A 20,201-nucleotide genomic window follows, 5' to 3' on the forward strand; every position below is an offset into this window, starting at 1 on the left:
CGATGTGAAAATTGTGGCCGATACCGATAACCGATATTAATATTGCTGTTCTGGCCGATACCGATATTTACCGATGTCGATATCTCTGTATAGAAAACACTTTTTTATGATAATCAAATAAAGAGCTATTTTCCAAAACGCATAATTGTTTTACTTTTGTAACTTATTTTCAGAAATGACTGATATTTTTAAACAATTTAAGGCCAAAACATGTAAAAAGAAAAAAGAAAAAGATTTAAAAAAAAAACTAGCGAGCACACACACACGCACGCACACACACACACACACACACACACACACACACACACACACACACACACACACACACACACACACACACACACACACACACACACACACACACACACACACACACACACACACACACACACACACACACACACACACACACACACACACACACACAGAAAGTCGTTAAGTGAACCTCAATGCCACTCACTCAAGGGATGGAGATGAAACCATGTGTAAAGCAAGGGCATGCTTGATGAGTGAAACAATGTCTCCACAATAATCTTTACCCTTTTAAGAGACTAAAGAGCACTCCACTGTCAGTGTAGCAGCCCATCCAGCAAATCCCCAATCAACACCCTGTCCTTGTAACTCTGTCTGGAAGACGAAAAGGTATCCGCTATTCTACTCGCTTATTCATGGTTTTGACATGTTGTAATGGGAAACACACACATACACACACTCACAGATAGCTACACACACACACACACACACACACACACACACACACACACACACACACACACACACACACACACACACACACACACACACACACACACACACACACACACACACACACACACACACACACACACACACACATACACACACACACACACAACACACACTGACTCACTCACTCGCCAGTTCAGCCTAATCATCTGACAACAAGGAGGCCATTGTGCTCCGTTATGACTTTGTAAGGCAGCCCAGCACCCGGAGGGGAAAGCCGTCTCAGGATCAAAGGCTCTCTCTGACGCACCGCCGCACGAGAGCATGATATCACAAGCTTAGCATGTGGCATGGCGCGCACAGAGAAACCCATTCGCTGCCAATAGACAGACTCGGTCAGCTGAGACGACGTGCCTTTCTTTCTGCTGCTCCCCTCGGCCCTGTTCCCCTGAGCCAAATGGACAAATGGTGTATTCAGAAAGTATGGGAACATATTTTTCACACTTTTCTTTTGCTAAATTGAACCCAGGACAACAAAAGAAATCCCGTGGAATTATGTCCATTAGAGCACTAAAATAACATTGGAAAAGCGAAAGGTCTATTATTTAAAGCTCTAGAAATATAATCATTTAAATTGTTCTCTCTTTTTTTACCAGGCCATCTGTCTCGAGTTTGTGGAACTTTTAATCTATTTCCTAAGGCCTGTTTGTTTAATTTGTAAGGCCATACTATCGAGAGAGTAAACACATGAGATTAAACCCATTACTGATTACCTCAATGAAATGAGAGATCATCCCATTTACCAGCATTTCTTTCTTGAATGAATTGGTGAATAAATAATTTGATCCATGTAACATGGATGTGTATTATAATTATTAACAGAACGTTCTAATTGTTATTCATCAGGTGTCTCCTTACAGGTGATATGGATTTGCTCTGTCTCTCCTCCTGCAACACAGCAGCACAGCAGGTGACCCCTCACTCTTACCTAAAGCTTGGTTTTAGGGACCCCCTACCACTGTGGACGTTTCTCGCCTACACAGATCTATTGACAAAAATACATTTCACATCAATAATGTGAGATTTAGTTTAGTTAACTTTTTGCACAGTTCAAATATAGATAGAAAGCTGGCTTGTCACATGGCTTCCCTCAATGCAGAGTATGATACATTATATCTTCACAGTATAGTATATCCTCACCATTCCTTACTGGATTATGATTATTACAGTTCATGCATTAGTGATACGATGAAAATGATCTCACTTCGACTATTTCATCCAGATAAGATGTCATTACAAATATTACACTTTCTATAGTCGACTCAGGTTTGTGCGGTATCTGCTCTCGTTTCCTTCCCCAGAACACCTGTGACAGTTCACCCATAACGTTTTACCGAAATAACCTGCTGAGACCTTGCATACAAGACATTTTGTTATTAGAGATTATATGGGATATGTGATTCTGCGGCCACCACTTAATTGGATTCTGTGTCACAAGTAGCAGTGAAGGCGGTTTTATTGAGAGACAAACTGCAAAGTATTCGCTTAACACTTTCTGGACACTTTCTGGATTAATTTACCCCCTTCTCACTTGAAATGTGTAGGTTTAGTGTCTACATTTTTAATAACATGGGAATACACATTTTTTTTATCTCAATCACATTTCACTCAAGGAGACTAGTAATGTTCTGGAAGCTGGGGTTATTTCACCTTGCAATCAAAAGGCAAGCAGTGTTTTAGCCTCATGATGATATAATATATTATGGTCGCAAATCAAACAATTACTTGCAAATAATGCAATCTACTCACATTGATTATCATCCTGTGTGATTTGCATGGCTGAAATAGTTATGGTTTTCAGCTCAGATAGTAATGCATCGAGGCAAATTAATAAAAGCTTTTCGCTACAGTACTTTATGTTATTTCAAAGTCTGATTAGCTAAACTGGAATAAATTACAATGTCTTGGCATGCATTGTTTGTTTTCCACGTAATTAGTGTGTGTGTGTGTGTGTGTGTGTGTGTGTGTGTGTGTGTGTGTGTGTGTGTGTGTGTGTGTGTGTGTGTGTGTGTGTGTGTGTGTGTGTGTGCGTGCGTGCGTGCGTGCGTGCGTGCGTGCGTGCGTGCATGTGTGTGTGTGTGCGTGCGTGCGTGCGTGTGTGTGTGTGTGTGTGTGCCCATGTGTGCATGTGTGCATGCACCATGTGTTATGAAGTGAAGCTGTCCTCACCGATTTGGCTCCAGGAACCAGGATTAGCAAGAGAACAGAGATTTGGTTCACAAAGCAGTAAGCAATTACACACCTTTTTGGCTGGCTAACCTGATTGCAAGTAGGGCGAAACAGACACCATGTCAGTGTGTAACACTTTGTTGAGGAGACCTGTCCTGAAGGGAAAAAGGAGGAGGAAGAGAGGGAACAGGGCTTTCCAAGAGGAAGACTAGCCGGGCTTATTGAGCAGGAGGACTTTGTTCTGGGACAATCCCCTTTTCTCTCCTCCTCTCTCTGATAAGGAGGGACTATCCTCTCTAGGACAGGGGTTCTCAAAGTTTTGATGACTGCATTTTAGGGACCCAACATTGGAGTGAGGGTTGCCTAAGAAAAAAACAGAACACTACAATCATTTGTAATCTGTAATCTCATGAGTAGGCATCTCGCATACACAAACGAGATGCCTAGTTGCCATGCAACCAGTAGCCCAGCAAGCTTTCAACAAGCTGTCTTTCCCAACTTGACAGCTTAGCCCAGGGGGTGCAGTTATACCATTCTTAAAAGCAAAAGTGCTGTGTGATGTATGTTGGCTTAAAAATGCCAAATATAGCTCATGCATTTACACCTGAATTCGATGTGGGCCGCCAGAAATGTTTCATTGGCCCGCGGGACGCAGTTTGAGAATGCCTGCTCTAGGACCTACCTTCTCCCGTATGGATCATCTTCATACACACACCAAACCACATTCTATCTACTTCACCTCCACCAAGTTAATAATTCAACTGTTTATAAACACACTTGTAGATTGTCCGTTTAGCCTGGCTGCCTGTTTGTGCCTGGGTTTGCATATAGCTAGACTCTGGCCCGTGCCAGCGGGAGGGGTATACTGACAGTACCAGTGCCAGAGCCTTCTCTCAGTCCCTGACAGATCAGCTAACAGATGGCCTTTAATGGGCTGGATCCCGCCAGGGACGCTCTCAGAACAAGAGGAAATACAATGACAAGTGATGGGAACATAAACATGCTCGGAATGAACAGCGGTGAATGGCGCGCGAAAGGAGGCGTGGGGAGCGGTCAGGATGGGGGAATATGAGGAGAGAGAGTTTGGGTGGGGGGGGGGGGCTTGAGAGGATGGAGACGGGGCAGAATGAGGAGTAAGTATTTGTTGAGATCGAGGGGAGAAATATGGGAGGAGGGAGGATAGAGATGAGGAGGGAGGAAAGGAGGGCGGTGGAAAGTAAAGGAGGACAGGGAGCAGGTTGAGAGAGAGATGAGATGAAAGGGGAAGAATGGTACAAGGATTGGATATCAGAGAGGTCATCTTTCACCAGGGAGATGGATGATTGGCACCCCTGTGGACGGTGAGCTTTGACGGCAGAATCAGATCCTATATCCTTCTGGCGGTGGCGTAACTCCGGTGGTGCACGTGAAAATGCACATGAGAAATGCGTGCTTCCCAAATTCTGATGTCAAGATCATCAGTGTTAATATTTCATGCTGCACTCCATCTCTGATGAACACACACTATATGATTATGCATCTCCTTGGATTTCCTGCACACTAGAAATGTGTTCATTCAATATGCTCTGGTGTCGCAGAGGGATCCAATCTAAATCTATGTTGTTTCAGCTGCACATGTTCCCGTAGGATCTCTACTTTAACAAGCATCATTCAGTCTTCATCTTTACCCTAAGCCACTACATACTTTATATCTAAGCCACTGAAACATCACTTTTGATCTGTTTATTCTTGGCATCACTTCAATTCCACAGAGTCTTAAGATATGGTGATGATATTGAGATGCCGCGATGATACTGAAATACCATGATGATATAGAGATACCGTGATGATATAGAGATACTGTGATGCTATAGAGATATCGGGATGGTATTGAGATATTCTGATGATAGGATATCGTGATGATATTGAGATATCGTGATGATACTGATATATCGTGTTGATATTGTGATGATATTGAGATATCATCATCAATGTGCTTGTTCCATTGTTAATGAATGACTGATCAAATCAAATGAAAAACAAAAAAAATTGTAGAAAATCTTATTGTCAATATATGGAAACATGCTTATTTTTGTTGAATCAACTAAATATGAGTGCATGTACTGTAAACATGACATTTTATATCCATTCTCTACAATGAGAACCTTTGATTTAAATTAAGACAATTTGTGATTAATGTATTTATGAAGATAGTTAGCACTAACTTGAGGCCTAATGGGGCTGCCAGTCCGGTTTATTTATTCAGGACTTCTGGGACAATCTCCTTTTCTCTCCTCCTCTCTCTGATAAGGAGGGACTATCCTCTAGGACAGCAGTTCTCAAAGTTTTGATGACTGAATTTTAGCGACCCAACATTGGAGTGGAGGGCTGCCTAAGAAAGAAACAGGGCACAAAAAGTATTTGTAATCTATAATCTCGTGAGTAGGCATCTCGCATACACAAACAAGATGCCTAGTTGCCATGCAACCAGTAGCCTAGCAAGCATTCAACAAGCTGTCATTCCCAAATTGACAGCTTAGCCCAGGGGCAGTGATGCCACAGATTACCTGTAAAAGTAATCCGATTACTGATTACTGATTACTCCTTTAAAAAGTAATCCAAGTTACTTTACTGATTACTTGATTATCAGAGTAACTTAGTTACTTTGAAAGTAACTAGGTTACGAAGTCGTCGTCGTTCCCCCAACAGTTTTTTTAAAACGCTTTATTGAAAGTGCATAAATTGTTTTTAACTTGTTTCTCTGCACATAACGTAAATTGTTAAACTAGTGCTTCAGCTTCTGTACCATCAAGTATGGTAAAGCAACAGTCTATGATGCTCACAGCATTAGAGCAGCCAGCCAGTGGTTTTACAAAACCAGTGTATCCATTCACATCTAACAAATGCAGGCTGAACTATTCAATTATATCAACTGTAACTATTAAATTGTTTTTATAAATGTCTCTCTATAAACATACAATCAGTCTCTCTTTAACATGTAAATTAACTGTAAATCTGGCAAATAAGAGCTTTTGCTCTGCCACCATCAAATATACATTAATCAATAGGGAAAGAAACAATCTCTCTCTTTTGCTGTTTGGCTGGCCTCCGAGTCCTCCTGTACCTACTAGTCGAAGCGTCGTAGTGTTGTGATTCCAGATGCTTTCAAACGGCTCAAACAAGGGACTAAACATGTTTCGCAATTATGCCACAACAATGTGGAACGCCCTACCCAAAGCTGTAAAGGAATGTGAATCCCTGCCCACATTCAAAACCGCCCTTAAAGAGCACCTACGGGAGGCTGCAATTCGAAACTGGCCACCATAAATGCCCAAAACCCCCACCACCTCCTAATAGACAGTCTCCTCCCCACCGCATGTATATATTCCCTCCCCGCCGTATGTATATTTCCCTCCCACCCACCCACCCCCTCCTAATGTACAGTCCCCTCCCCATCATATGTATATACTCTGTCAGGATCTAGGGGTAACAGTACTGTATATTTGAATACCGCCTATGTCACAAATGTATCAGTACTAAATACCTATATGTCCCTATGCCATAAATGTCATGTATGTTGTGTATGTCATAAATGTCTATATGAATTGAAAATGGGGGACCCTGATGGAAACAAGACAAACGTCTTTCTCAGGTCTGCATCCCCTTAACAATTGTATGTATTGAGCCGTACTGTATTGTACTCATTCTGCAATCTGTTAAATAAAGTTTTCATTCATTCATTCATTCATTCAATGCAATTGGATGTGCTGTTTTTAGCGGTAGACAGTATTTACGTTTAGGTCGCTTTCACATATAGTTTTGGTGGACTCGGTGCGGTTCTGGGGGTGAAGTTGAAACATCTGAACAATGTCACGCGGTCGAAAAGGGCGCTTGTCTATTGGACAGTGGAAATGTGTGTGTGGCTGCTGCGATCCCGTGTGTGCGCGCGGGCGTGTGTGTGTGTCTGTGTGTGTACTGCGGAGATCAGATCAGCGGAGCCGAGTTTTGACATGGCATTGATCCATTGTTCTATTGAAGCACATTACCACCATCCTCTCGCTAAACAACTTGTAGACCACGGTGTTTTTATGAGTGCCCACAAGTAGCTGTTTTAATAATATAATAAGCCGCGCGCCTCGGTAATAATAATAAGCCGCGTTTTTTCTTCCTGTAAGCGTTTTGGGGTGGAATTCTCAGACGAATGCAACGGAGCCCTGCTGTCACACGATTGGCGCATATGTCACATGACGTGCTGTGAAGACCCGCCCTACTCTGCCTCTGATTCGCAGACTGTGGATGGGGAATGTGATTGGGCCAAAGCAGAGTCACTCACAGACAGAGAGTCCAGTCACGCCGCGGGCCACATTCTTGTGTAACCCTTTCACCGCCACACCACGTCACTCCCAAATAAGAAAAACAGCTCAAAAATGTATTTTTGACTGTCGAAAACGAAATAAAATACTGCATTCCGCCTGCATTATGAATTTATGATGAGATAGTAACGAAATAGTAATGCACAGCCACTTGGACAAGTAACTGCAATCAGATTACTGGCTTTTAAAGATTAACGCGTTAGATTACTATTTTCGGGGAAAAGTAATCAGATTACAATAACGCGTTACTTAGTAACGCGTTACCGGCATCACTGCCCAGGGGGTACAGTTATACAGTACCCTTCTTAAAAGCAAAGTTTTGTGTGATGTAGGTTGGCTTAAAAATGGCAAATATAGCTCATGCATTTACACCAGAACTCGATGCGGGCCACCAGAAACGTTTCAGGGGGCCGCCATTGGCCCGCGAGTCACACTTTGAGAATGCCTGCTCTAGGACCTACCTTTTCCAGTATGGATCATCTTCATTCACACACCAAACCGCATTCTATCTACTTCACCTCCACCAGGTTCCTGCAAATTAATAATTCAACTGTTTATAAACACACTTTGAGATTGTCCGTTTAGCCTGGCTGCCTGTTTGTGCCTGGGTTTGCACTTAATTGATTCAAGTCTTATTTTGTTGATTTTACCTTTTTGCATTGAGTTATTTTTTTCATGAATCAACTAAATATGAGTGAATGTAAACATGACATTTTATATCCATTCTCTACAATGAGAACCTTTGATTTAAGTTAAGGACAACTTGTGATTAATGTATTTATGAAGACATGTTACTCAATGAGAGATAGTTAGGACTAACTTGAGGCCTAATGTTATGGTCTGCGAGTCAACGTATAGGGGAGAGTGGGGTAAGGAGTGCCAATTTTTTTACTTAAAGTGCCTTTAAAGCAAGGAGATTACAGTAATGCCCCCAACTAAAATATGATATAGTTTAGGATGTTGTGCATCCCTGGGGACAATCACTTTGGATCTTAAATAAAACGTGGTTTTGTGGCACAGCTTGCCCCCGGTGCGGGGTAAGTTGTGACATTAGAGATAATACACTGGGGTAAATTGTGCCATTGATTTTAAGTAAAACAGATCATTTTAATCTCAAAAGCGGTAAAAGCATCCTGCAGATCTTCATCTCCTTTCCAACCTGACGTATAGTCTTCCCCTGTTGCACCTCTTTCACTGCTCTTTCCAACTTCTCAAGAGGAGTTGAAACCCTGTCTGTCTTCCGTTTGTATCTGCGTGGCATGATGGATTTTGGTCTAAAATTAAGAATATCACATAGTTTTAGTGATCAAATGTAAGAATACAATGTACAATAACAATAAAATACAATAAAGTAATATATCATATATATATATAGTTAATAATTACAAGTTGGGGCAATTTAACAAACAGAACAACATCTGCCACAACTTAACCCAGGCCCTTTGGCACAAATCACCTCAAGCCTACCATTTTGGAAAAAAGACATCCCCCAGCTGTTTTGAGCTAGCATCATGCTAACTGTATAGACTCATGGTGTAGCTTACTAAAGCACTAAAACATGTGTGAACTGTTTTCAAAGTTGTCTATAATTGTTCAAACACAGCAATCCAAAAACCTTGATCATAAAAAATGTACTTTGGAGGGCAAAACAATGTTTTTCTAAACTTAACTGTGCTTAAATGTGTCTCCCTTCTTTGCAGGTTGAGTGAAATGGATGCCTCTTCAAAAATGTGTTGTCACATGACCAACTTCTTCTATGGTTTTCTAGATAACAGGGGTGAAGTTACTTGCCCCTTGGCACACATTACCCCACTCTCCGTTTATTTGATAGAATTGACTATGCCCTGGGAGGATTCAGTGGAGGAGGCTTATGAAAGGAAAAAGCTTAGATATGCAGATTTTGGAGCAGAAACTGAACATAGGATGGACAGCTATAGGGTTTGTATGGTAGAAGTAGGATGCAGATGGTTTATAGAATGATTTCTGAGTTTGCGAAAGGCAGTAAATGAGATGTTGGAGAAGCATTGAAAGGCAGTCAGGAGAAAAAATCAGCTGGGGGCCAAAGTAACCAAAGGGTAAGAGTATTCCTTTTCTTCTCTGTTGTTGCTGTTGTCATGTGTGATATTGGTATCAGGAATTGTTCTATTTTTTTTTTACACAAGAATAGGATAATTTTAGCTTTAGGTTTACTTTATTTGTTCAAGGGGGACAGCATACATTAATAAAACATTGTAAATGCACCCAATTTTTGCCAAAAGGCTAATTTCCATTGGCAGTGTGAGGGTTCGGTGTGGGTATAGGAGATCCCAAGTGCAGGAAACACGAGCAGAGAGAGAAGAAGCTGAGACGACGAATGAAGGTGAACAGGCTTTTACTGAACAGTTGCGACAAAGATACACGTTACAAACGGTAGCAAAACAAAGCGAACTGTAAACCCGAAAACAAACTATACACAGCAGAGCTGGCAAAAATGGACTAAGGAAGGGAACGGACTCACGGGGAATACTGGTGACAAGGTGAGTACGACCGAACACAACTAATGAGAATCAAAACAATGCAGGGCAATGGCACGACCATGAGGAATGGGCAGGTCTAAATAGTACCCGTGATTAATAATTACTAATGAGTGCCAGCTGGTATAGGCCAGGCATGGCCAAGACAGGTGACACAAGGTATTTAGTAAAAGAAAACTCACATCATTATTAAAAGCATGTGTAAAGGAATATCTAAAAGGAAAACATATGTAAACAAACAACCCTTAAAGGAACTACCAAAATGAAAGTTTACCCAAATCAAAAACCCTGGGTAGACAAATCCGTCCGTGAAGCTCTGAGAGAGCGCACCAAAGCATACAACGACGGCCTAGAGGCAGGCAACATGAATGACCACAAGGTGGCGCGATACAACGTAAGGAGGACTGTGTCAGAGGCCAAACGACGCTACAGGGATAAAATTGAACTCCAGTTTGAACAAGCTGACTCTAGAGCTATGTGGCAGGGGCTCAAAACGATGACAGACTACAAAGGCGCCTCCCTCAAACTGAACAGTGACATCTCCTTAGCAAATGACCTCAATACCTTCTATGCGAGGTTTGATGCTGGTAATAACAACACCAGCTCACAAGCCTCGGCAATGGGGGGGGGGGGGGTCGGCTGCTGATGGAGGCGCAGTGTTCAGGGTAACAGAGCATGAGGTGAGGCGGACCTTTAAAAAAGTGAATATCAGGAAGGCAGCAGGTCCAGACGGCATCCCCGGCCGCGTCCTAAAAGTCTGTGCCGACCAACTGGCCCCAGTATTCACTGACATATTTAACCTGTCCTTAGAACAGGCTGTCATCCCCACCTGCCTGAAGAAGTCCACTATTATCCCTGTACCCAAAAAATCCAAGCCTGCTTGCCTCAACGACTACCGCCCTGTAGCTCTCACCTCCATAGCCATGAAGTGCTTCGAGAAGCTAGTAAAGGGCTACATCTGCTCCTCCCTCCCCATCAACATGGACCCCCTGCAATTTGCATACCGCCCCAACAGGTCCACGGAGGACGCCATATCCCATGTGCTGCACACAGCAGCATCACACCTGGACAAGAGGCAGGGGAACTATGTGAGAATGCTATTCATCGACTACAGCTCGGCATTCAATACCATAGTCCCCTCCATACTCATAGCCAAGCTCAGGGACCTGGGCTTGGGCTATGACCTCTGCCAGTGGGTCTTGGACTTCCTGACTGGCAGACCCCAGGTGGTGAGAGCAGGCAACTGCACCTCCTCATCCATCACCCTCAACATAGGGGCCCCCCAGGGCTGTGTTCTGAGTCCCCTCCTCTACTCCCTGTACACACACGACTGTGTGGCTCAGCGGAGTAGCAATACAATCGTCAAATTTGCTGACGACACAGTGGTGGTGGGCCTGATCTCTGCCAACGACGAGAGGGCCTACCTGGAAGAGGTCAAGGTCCTGGCGGGATGGTGCCAGGAAAACAGCCTCTCCCTGAACGTCAGCAAAACAAAGGAGATGATTGTGGACTTCAGGAGGTCGGGGGTCAAGGACTACAGCCCCCTCAGCATCGACGGGGCACCGGTTGAGAGAGTCAACAGCTTCAAGTACCTCGGAGCCTACATATCCGAGGACTTGACATGGACCACACACATTAACAGTGTGGTGAAGAAGGCACGACAACGCCTCTACTTCCTCAGGCGCCTAAGGAAGTTCCAAGTCAGCCAGAAGATCCTTAAGAACTTCTACTCATGTACAATAGAGAGCATCTTGACCGGCAACATCACCTCCTGGTTTGGGAATAGCACTGCAAAAGACCGAAGCAGACTACAAAGAGTGACACGTGCAGCCGAACGCACAATTGGAGGGGGGCTCCCCACCCTCCAGAACATTTACTACAAGCGTTGCAAGGGCAAGGCTAAGAGAATCATTAAAGACTCCAGTCACCCGAACAACTGCCTCTTTGAACTGCTGCGGTCAGGCAAGCGATACCGGAGTCTCAAGGCGAGCACAGAAAGACTCAGAAGTAGCTTCTATCCCCAGGCCATCAGGCTGCTAAACGAACAATGAATGAACACTACACAACAACAACCACCAAACGCACATAGCACACACATCCACACGCACACACTCACTTTAAACAAACACACTGTAGCACCCACTCCACACACTTTATAGCACACACCCACTTTAAACAAACACACTGTAGCACCCACTCCCCACACTTTATATTTATGGATGAAGGATTGCACTACAACTCGTACACCTTACTGTAAATTGTACCTAAAATTGTACCTCATCCCATTTCTGCTTTGCACTAGATAGTACTGTACATTAGTACACTGCATAGTATTGTGTATTGTATATTATATGGTAACTCAGAACATTGTACATATGTCTATACCGAACACTGTGACCTCATTCTCTTCTTCTAAATTCATGCTATATTATGTTATTATGTTATTTGATACTATCTTGTCTAGCACAGTCTCTGGAGCGTAACAGTAAGAAGCATTTTGTATGGAAGTATTCTGTACTTCTGTATGACAACTATTAAAGAACTTGAACTTGACTTGACTTGAACATATGTAAAGATGTTAACACTAATAAAAACATGTGAAAAGGGATGAGCCTTAAAGGGACACATGTAAAGTATTAACACTTAGAGATAACATATGTAAAAGAGATGAACCTTTAAAGGAACATGACAAGGATACCTTAAAGGAAATATATGAAAAGGTTAAACCTTTCAGGAAACATATGTAAAGATAAACCTTTTAAGGAAACATAAGTAAAAATAAACATTTTAAAAACACAAGCTAAAACGCACCACACAACATGAACAGAGAAAACACAGTAGCATTAATAATATCCAGAATAAGGTCCAATATCTGGAGCTGCTGCGTTTGGCCACCAGAGGGCAGCAGAAAAGCACTGTTCACATTGTTCGGACCTGTTACGACCCCTGTGAGTCTAAGGGTAAAGGGCTGTAACATAACAGTTGGTTGACAGAAAAGATGGACCACGTTTGTAAACAACAATGATATTTATTGAATAGATGCAAAGGAAGCACATGTAGCTTAGGGGTGAGCCCAGGCCAAAACAACAAACAAACACCACTATACTCCAAATAAACCCAAATCTAATCTATGGTAAAAGAGATTACATTACCTAAACTACTCTTACCTAACCAAAACAGGAGAAAACAATATCCAAAGGAAATGGCAGCTCACCCCATCTGTGCTTCCTGAGAAAGAGAGAAAAACACATTAATTATACAGAAACAAAGGCAGAATATATACAAAAACAAACTATAACTAACAATGCTCTCTCTGTGGCCATACACACACAAGGACATTTCTACTAAGCACCAAAGGCCAATAAACGAAATGCAATATTGTCAAAGTTACAGGTTTACAAAATCACAACAGGCCTAGCCTCATGCCAGAGAGAGAGAAAGACTGAAGTGAGAAGCCATGTTTTAACAGGTGTGGGGTGATCCATGATTGGGTGGTGTGGATTGAGTGTTGGAGTCTGGAAAGCCATCCACCAATCGGTGCTGTGTTGCTATAATAGAAGGGCAGGCCTGGCAGGGACCAATGGTGAAGGGAACAATGGCTGGAGGGAGGAAACAAAATGGAGAACACACACACATGGAGACACACACTGGGGAATATATACATTGGGATGTAACACCCCCATACATAAGACAAAAACATGTTTGACACCTAACACCAACTAAACATGTTTTTTTTTTTTTTTTAACAACGAGATAACATGTACTCAAAAACAAAGAGCTATGAAAAAACTAGCAGTTGGTACAACCACACGGGTCAACAATGACAGAACGAGTTGACGGCAAGAGAGACTGAGTCTACAGCAACATAAAACGAGTCCACAGCAACATAGACTGAGTAGACAGCAAAATAGAACAAGTCGACAGCATTATACAGTAGAACGAGTCGACAGCAACAGACAACGAGTCGACAGCAACAGAGATTTAACTCTGAGATAGAGCATCCGCCAACACATTCTCAGACCCCTCCTTATGCTTTATGCTGAGGTTATAATTTTGCACTATGAGCGCCCAACGCATGAGGCGCTGATTGTGGTTGTACATCCGCGACAGAAAAACCAATGGGTTGTGGTCGGTGTACACTACCACTGGTAATACGCTCGAACCGACATACACCTCAAAATGTTGCAACGCATACAACATAGCCAAAGTCAAAGACAGTTTGCAAGGTTGTCATGTGGTCACGCCAGTTGGTCGAATAGACAACCAGGTCATCGAGATAGGCATTACAATTTGGAACACCAGCCAGGACTAGGGTCACCAGTCGCTGGAAAGTGGCCGGGGCATTACGCATTCCAAAAGGCATTACAGTATATTGCAAAAAATTGTCAGGAGTAACAAACGCAGAGATTTCCGAGGCACGGGGGTCAAAGGGACCTGCCAGTAACCCTTTAACAAATCTAGTTTGCTAACATAGGTGGCAGATCCAAGGTTGTCAATACAATCTTCCATGTGGGGCAGTGGGAAGGAATCAGGCACGGTGACAGCATTTACCTTTCGGAAATCAGTACAAAATCTAGGAGTTCCATCCGATTTGGGAGCTAACAAGCAAGGTGAACTCCAGGGACTGCAACTTGGCTTGGCTAAACCATGTTTTAACAAATAGTCAACCTCCTGTTGCATCATGGCCCTCTTGGTGATGTTAACACGGTATGCATGTTGCTTGATAGGCACAGCATTGTTAACATTAATATCATGGGCCAATACAGAAGTACAGGAGGGAACATCACCAAACAGAGCCATGTAGGCCTGAATCAAATTTGTGATGTCCTCTCGCTGCTCCTCAGGTAAGTGTGCTAAGTGAGTGGGCAGGTTCAATAACATCTCAGTGTTGGACAATCTAGCACCCTGATGGGCTGCATTGCGCAACTCCAAGCCATCTACATCCTCACCACTAACGTCAGGAGAGTCCGGAACTATTGGAGTTGAGGCAACAGCAGAGACGGCCAGTCCGGCTGTCTGGTCTGAGGTCTTCACCTGCACACTATCTCTGGAAAAATATGGTTTAAGCATATTGATGTGGCAAACACGAGAGTGACGTTTACGATCAGGGGTGCGAACCACATAGTCTGTATCACTTATCTTCTTGTCTATTGCATACGGTCCGGAAAAACGAGCGGAAAGAGCAGAACCAAGGATAGGTAACAGGACTAGAACCTTATCACCTGGCTGGAAAGATCGAGAAACAGCTTTCTCGTCATAGTGCCGTTTCATAGTTCTCTGGGAAGAAGAGAGCGCTTCTTTTGCGAGAGAGCACGCCTGATGCAGTCGCTCTCGAAACTGGCTAACAAAATCTAGAACATTAGTGGGTGTGCTGGCACCCTTTGACATGAACCGTTCTTTAAGAACTTTCAGAGGCCCTCTAACAGTGTGCCCGAAAACGAGCTCAGCAGGACTGAAACCAAGAGACTCCTGTATGGTCTCTCGCGCAGCAAATAGAACAAGGGGGACACCCTCATCCCAATCTTTCTCTGTGTCTAAGCAATATTTACGCAGCATGGACTTTAAGGTCTGATGCCAACGTTCTAGAGCCCCCTGAGTTTCAGGGTGGTAGGCACTGGACACTATATGTCGGATACCCAGGGACTGTAACACTTGCTCAAATAACCTAGACAGGAAGTTGGTGCCTTGGTCCATTTGTACTACCTTAGGCAGTCCAAACGTGGAGAAGAACTTCGTCAAAGCCTTAATTATTACAGGCGCTGTAATTCTGTGAAGAGGGATAGCCTCAGGGAAACGGGTGGCGGTACACATTATTGTCAACAAAAACTGATTGCCGGCTTTGGTCCTTGGCAACGGACCAACACAGTCAACTATGACATGTTCAAATGGTTCACCGACCGCTGGTATAGGACAGAGGGGAGCAGGTGGAATTACCTGGTTTGGCTTTCCGGTGATCTGACAAGTACTACAGGTACGACAGTACTGTGCTACACCGGACTTCAAACCGGGCCAAAAGAAATGTTGAAGTATTCTGTTGTATGTTTTAGTGACTCCCAAGTGTCCAGACCAAGGGTGGTCATGGGCCAAGAACAGTACATGCTGACGATAAACTGCAGGGACAACAATCTGATAAACAGTGCTCCAGTCTGGCACCTGATCTGGTAGCCCTATCTCCGATTGTGCATGCTCTGCCAGTCTAGTACCATGGGACCTCCATGTACGCATCAAAACTCCTTCATCCACAAAATAAGAATGCAACTCTCTCCTCTGTTCTGTTTCAAGAGAAGAGAAACATTTTGCAAGAGAAGGGTCAGCCTTCTGGGCAGTAATTAGCATTTCACGAGTAACGGGTAACTTCAATGCGTCGGAACTAGTTACAGTTGTCTGTGGGGGTACCTTACTATGAGTCGGTGGTTTGTCAGCGGTATCAGAAGTTGGAGCCAGCAACTCCTCCCTGACAAAGGCTGAAGCAAAAACAGAGTCAGACAAATTAATTTAATCACCTCTCTTTTTCAATTGAGCCCGAGTGACAACACTTGCAGAAAAAACTTCAGGGAAGTTCTGTGACAAGTCATCAGGCAGAGAATCTGTGTCTGGGTGATCCAACACTTCCAGCACAGCGTTCACCTGTCCTCCAGCTAAATCATTTCCCATGATAAAGGAAATGCCTTTAACTGGCAAGGAAGGTATCACCCCTATTTTAAAGAAACCAGTGACCAAATCAGATTGTACATGAATACAGTGTAACGGGGCTGGCAGGAAACCCATCTCAATACCTTGAACTAGGACACTAGAACCACAGGAAGATTTCTCAGACAGAGGTAGTACATCAGAGAGGATAAAGGATTGTGAGGCTCCAGTATCTCGTAAGATCTGAACTGTACACTGATCTTTTGGATCCCCTGTCAAGGAAACTAAACCCTTGGAAGTAAATGGCCTGAAACAAGGATCGAGAACATCCTGATCATTGTGCATCTGTTGATCGGAATCAGGTGCCATTTTAATCAGACCAACCCCTTTGGGTTGTCTAAAGTTCTGAGAGGACGGTTGCTGCTTACGTTTCAATGTTAAACAGTCAGAAATAACATGACCAGGCTTATGACAGTAGTAACATGTCCGCTCCTCTTTTGAGCGTGGAGGTGACATTTTTGGTCGGGGGTGTGTAAATTCTGAATGGTTGGGGACAGAATGTTTCTGAGAGAAATCATGGGGGAGAAACGAGTCACGCCTATCTACAAACACAGTTTTATGGGTTAGCGCAAACTCATCAGCTAATACAGCAGCTTGCTGCAGAGTGGACACTTTCTGCTCACTCAGGTAAATTACAATACGCTCTGGCAAACGATTCTTAAACTCTTCTAATAGAATGAGTTCTCTGAGAGAGTTAAGATCTGAGGCCTTGCTTGCTGCACACCATTTATCAAAGAGAGTTCCCTTCTTTCTAGCAAACTCTACAAAGGTCTGGTTGACAGCTCTCTTGTGACTGCGAAACCTCTGCCTATAAACTTCGGGCACAAGCTCATATGCACAAAGGATGGCAGCCTTCACAGTATCATACAGTAAACTATCTTCTAGGGAAAGTGTTGAACAAACCTCTTGGGCTTTACCAGTCAATTTGCATTGAAGCAACAAAGGCCAGACCTCTCTTGGCCAGCGCAATGAAGCAGCAATACGCTCAAACACATTAAAATAAGTATCAACTTCTGTCTCTCGGAACGGAGGCACCAAAGCAATGTGTTTACTTATATCAAAAGTGTGTGATGAATAAGCTGTGGAGGAGGACATACCCGGGCCTTGTGGAGGAGTCGGTGTAGCAGAGTTGGATCCACTCCTTTGGACTCCCAGCTCCAACTCCCGCAGTCTGAGCTCTTTTTCCACCTCAAGCTCCAACCTACGGATGTTAACAGCCCTTTCGTTTTCCGCCTCAAGCTCCATTTTACGAAGCCGATACTCCGCCTCACGTGCTTGTGCCTTCTCCTGAGCCTCCATCTGGAGACGTGCTATCCTAACCTTGACCTGGGCCCCTTCTCGAGACCCAGTTGACACAGGAGAGGTCAAGTGAAAATGTGGCAATGTGACGTTCACACCTGCCTTTTCAGCACCATGGGCTTGCTCCTCAGAAGGCTGTGCTTCCGTAGGTTCACCAGGAGGACTTGCATGTTCATCAGAGACCGCAGGTAAAACAAGCGTCCCCTGCTCCAACAGCTTATCTACCACAAGACACCTGATATCCTGCTTAAGATGCTTTTGTTGAACCGAGAGTTGAAAATGTGTGGCAATCTCCACTAAGTCTGCCTTGCGGCAGCTATCTAGCGCTTCCCAAGTAGGATTGCTCAAGAATTTCCCCAGATCAAAAGTACTAACTGCCATTATTTTTTTCTTACACAAATGCCATTTTTACACAAATTAATTAATAACTATACAAGTGTAAACAAACACAGTTCACCAAATCCATCAACCAACAATTGAACACGGGTTACAAGATCCAGGCAGAGCCCCCATTTATGTTACGACCCCTGTGAGTCTAAGGGTAAAGGGCTGTAACATAACAGTTGGTTGACAGAAAAGATGGACCACGTTTGTAAACAACAATGATATTTATTGAATAGATGCAAAGGAAGCACATGTAGCTCAGGGGTGAGCCCAGGCCAAAACAACAAACAAACACCACTATACTCCAAATAAACCCAAATCTAATCTATGGTAAAAGAGATTACATTACCTAAACTACTCTTACCTAACCAAAACAGGAGAAAACAATATCCAAAGGAAATGGCAGCTCACCCCATCTGTGCTTCGTGAGAAAGAGAGAAAAACACATTAATTATACAGAAACAAAGGCAGAATATATACAAAAACAAACTATAACTACGAATGCTCTCTCTGTGGCCATACACACACAAGGAAATTTCTACTAAGCACCAAAGGCCAATAAACGAAATGCAATATTGTCAAAGTTACAGGTTTACAAAATCACAACAGGCCTAGCCTCATGCCAGAGAGAGAGAAAGACTGAAGTGAGAAGCCATGTTTTAACAGGTGTGGGGTGATCCATGATTGGGTGGTGTGGATTGAGTGTTGGAGTCTGGAAAGCCATCCACCAATCGGTGCTGTGTTGCTATAATAGAAGGGCAGGCCTGGCAGGGACCAATGGTGAAGGGAACAATGGCTGGAGGGAGGAAACAAAATGGAGAACACACACACATGGAGACACACACTGGGGAATATATACATTGGGATGTAACAGGACCGAAGCCCTGGCCGGAACCATGACAGTACCCCCCCCCAAAGGGTCGGCTCAAAGACGACCGGTAAGACCGTCCGGGAACGGGCGTGGTGGGGGGCCGAGACCCCGTAAAAATACGGGGGGCGAGGACCCGGACAGCCGGGACCGGGAGGCCGCGAAAAGAACCCAGGAGGGGAAACGCAGCAGGGGACCCCGAGGAACAGGACCAGAGGGAAGCCCGGGGAAGGGCGAGCGGGGCACAGGGCCAGGGCGGCCGGAGACAGGGACAAAGGCCCAACGACGGGGGCCGGAAACGTGGACAGAGGCCCGGTGAGGGGGACTGGACACGGGGACGAAGGGCCGGTGAGGAGGGCTGGATACGGGGACGGAGGACCGGTCAGGGGGCCTGGAGCAAAGTGGCGTGGGCGACAGACCCGGAGCAGGACCCTGGATGAGGAATCCTCCAGGCGCAGGACTCGGGGCCAGACCAGAAGGGCCGGAGCGGAGGCGCGAAGACGACAACCCCGGAGCAGGACCCCGGACAGGGACCACTCCACGTGCAGGCCTCAGGACCGGGTGCAGAACCCCGGACGGGGGTCTCTGCGGATGAAGACCACGGCGAAGACCACGGCGAAGACCACGACGAAGACCACAGACGGGGAGTCGGGACCAGACGGGGAGCCGGGACCAGTCGGGGAGCCGGGACCAGACGGGGAGACGGGACCAGTCGGGGAGCCGGGACTAGTCGGGGAGTCGGGACCAGACGAGGAGCCGGGACCAGACGAGGAGCCGGGACCAGACAAGGAGCCGGGGCCAGTCGAGGAGCCGGGACCAGACGAGGAGTCGGGATCAGTCGAGGAGCCGGGACCAGACGAGGAGCCGGGACCAGACGAGGAGTCGGGACCAGTCGAGGAGCCAGGACCATGACGAGGAGCCGGGACCAGACGAGGAGCCGGGACCAGACGAGGAGCCGGGACCAGTCGAGGAGGCCGGGCTGGGCGTAGAAGCCGGACCGGGCGTAGCGGCTGGGTCAGGCGTGGGAGCCGGACCGGGCGTGGAGGCCGGACCGGGCGTAGCACCTGGGGCTAAGCTAACAGGGGCTAGGCTGGCAGTAGGGGCTGGGTTAGCTGAAGAAGACCTGCTAACTGTGAGGGCTTTACTAGCCCTCAAGGGACA

The sequence above is a fragment of the Notolepis coatsorum genome (assembly GCF_963971535.1).
Source record: "Notolepis coatsorum genome assembly, chromosome: 7".
NCBI classification, from domain to species: domain Eukaryota; kingdom Metazoa; phylum Chordata; class Actinopteri; order Aulopiformes; family Paralepididae; genus Notolepis; species Notolepis coatsorum.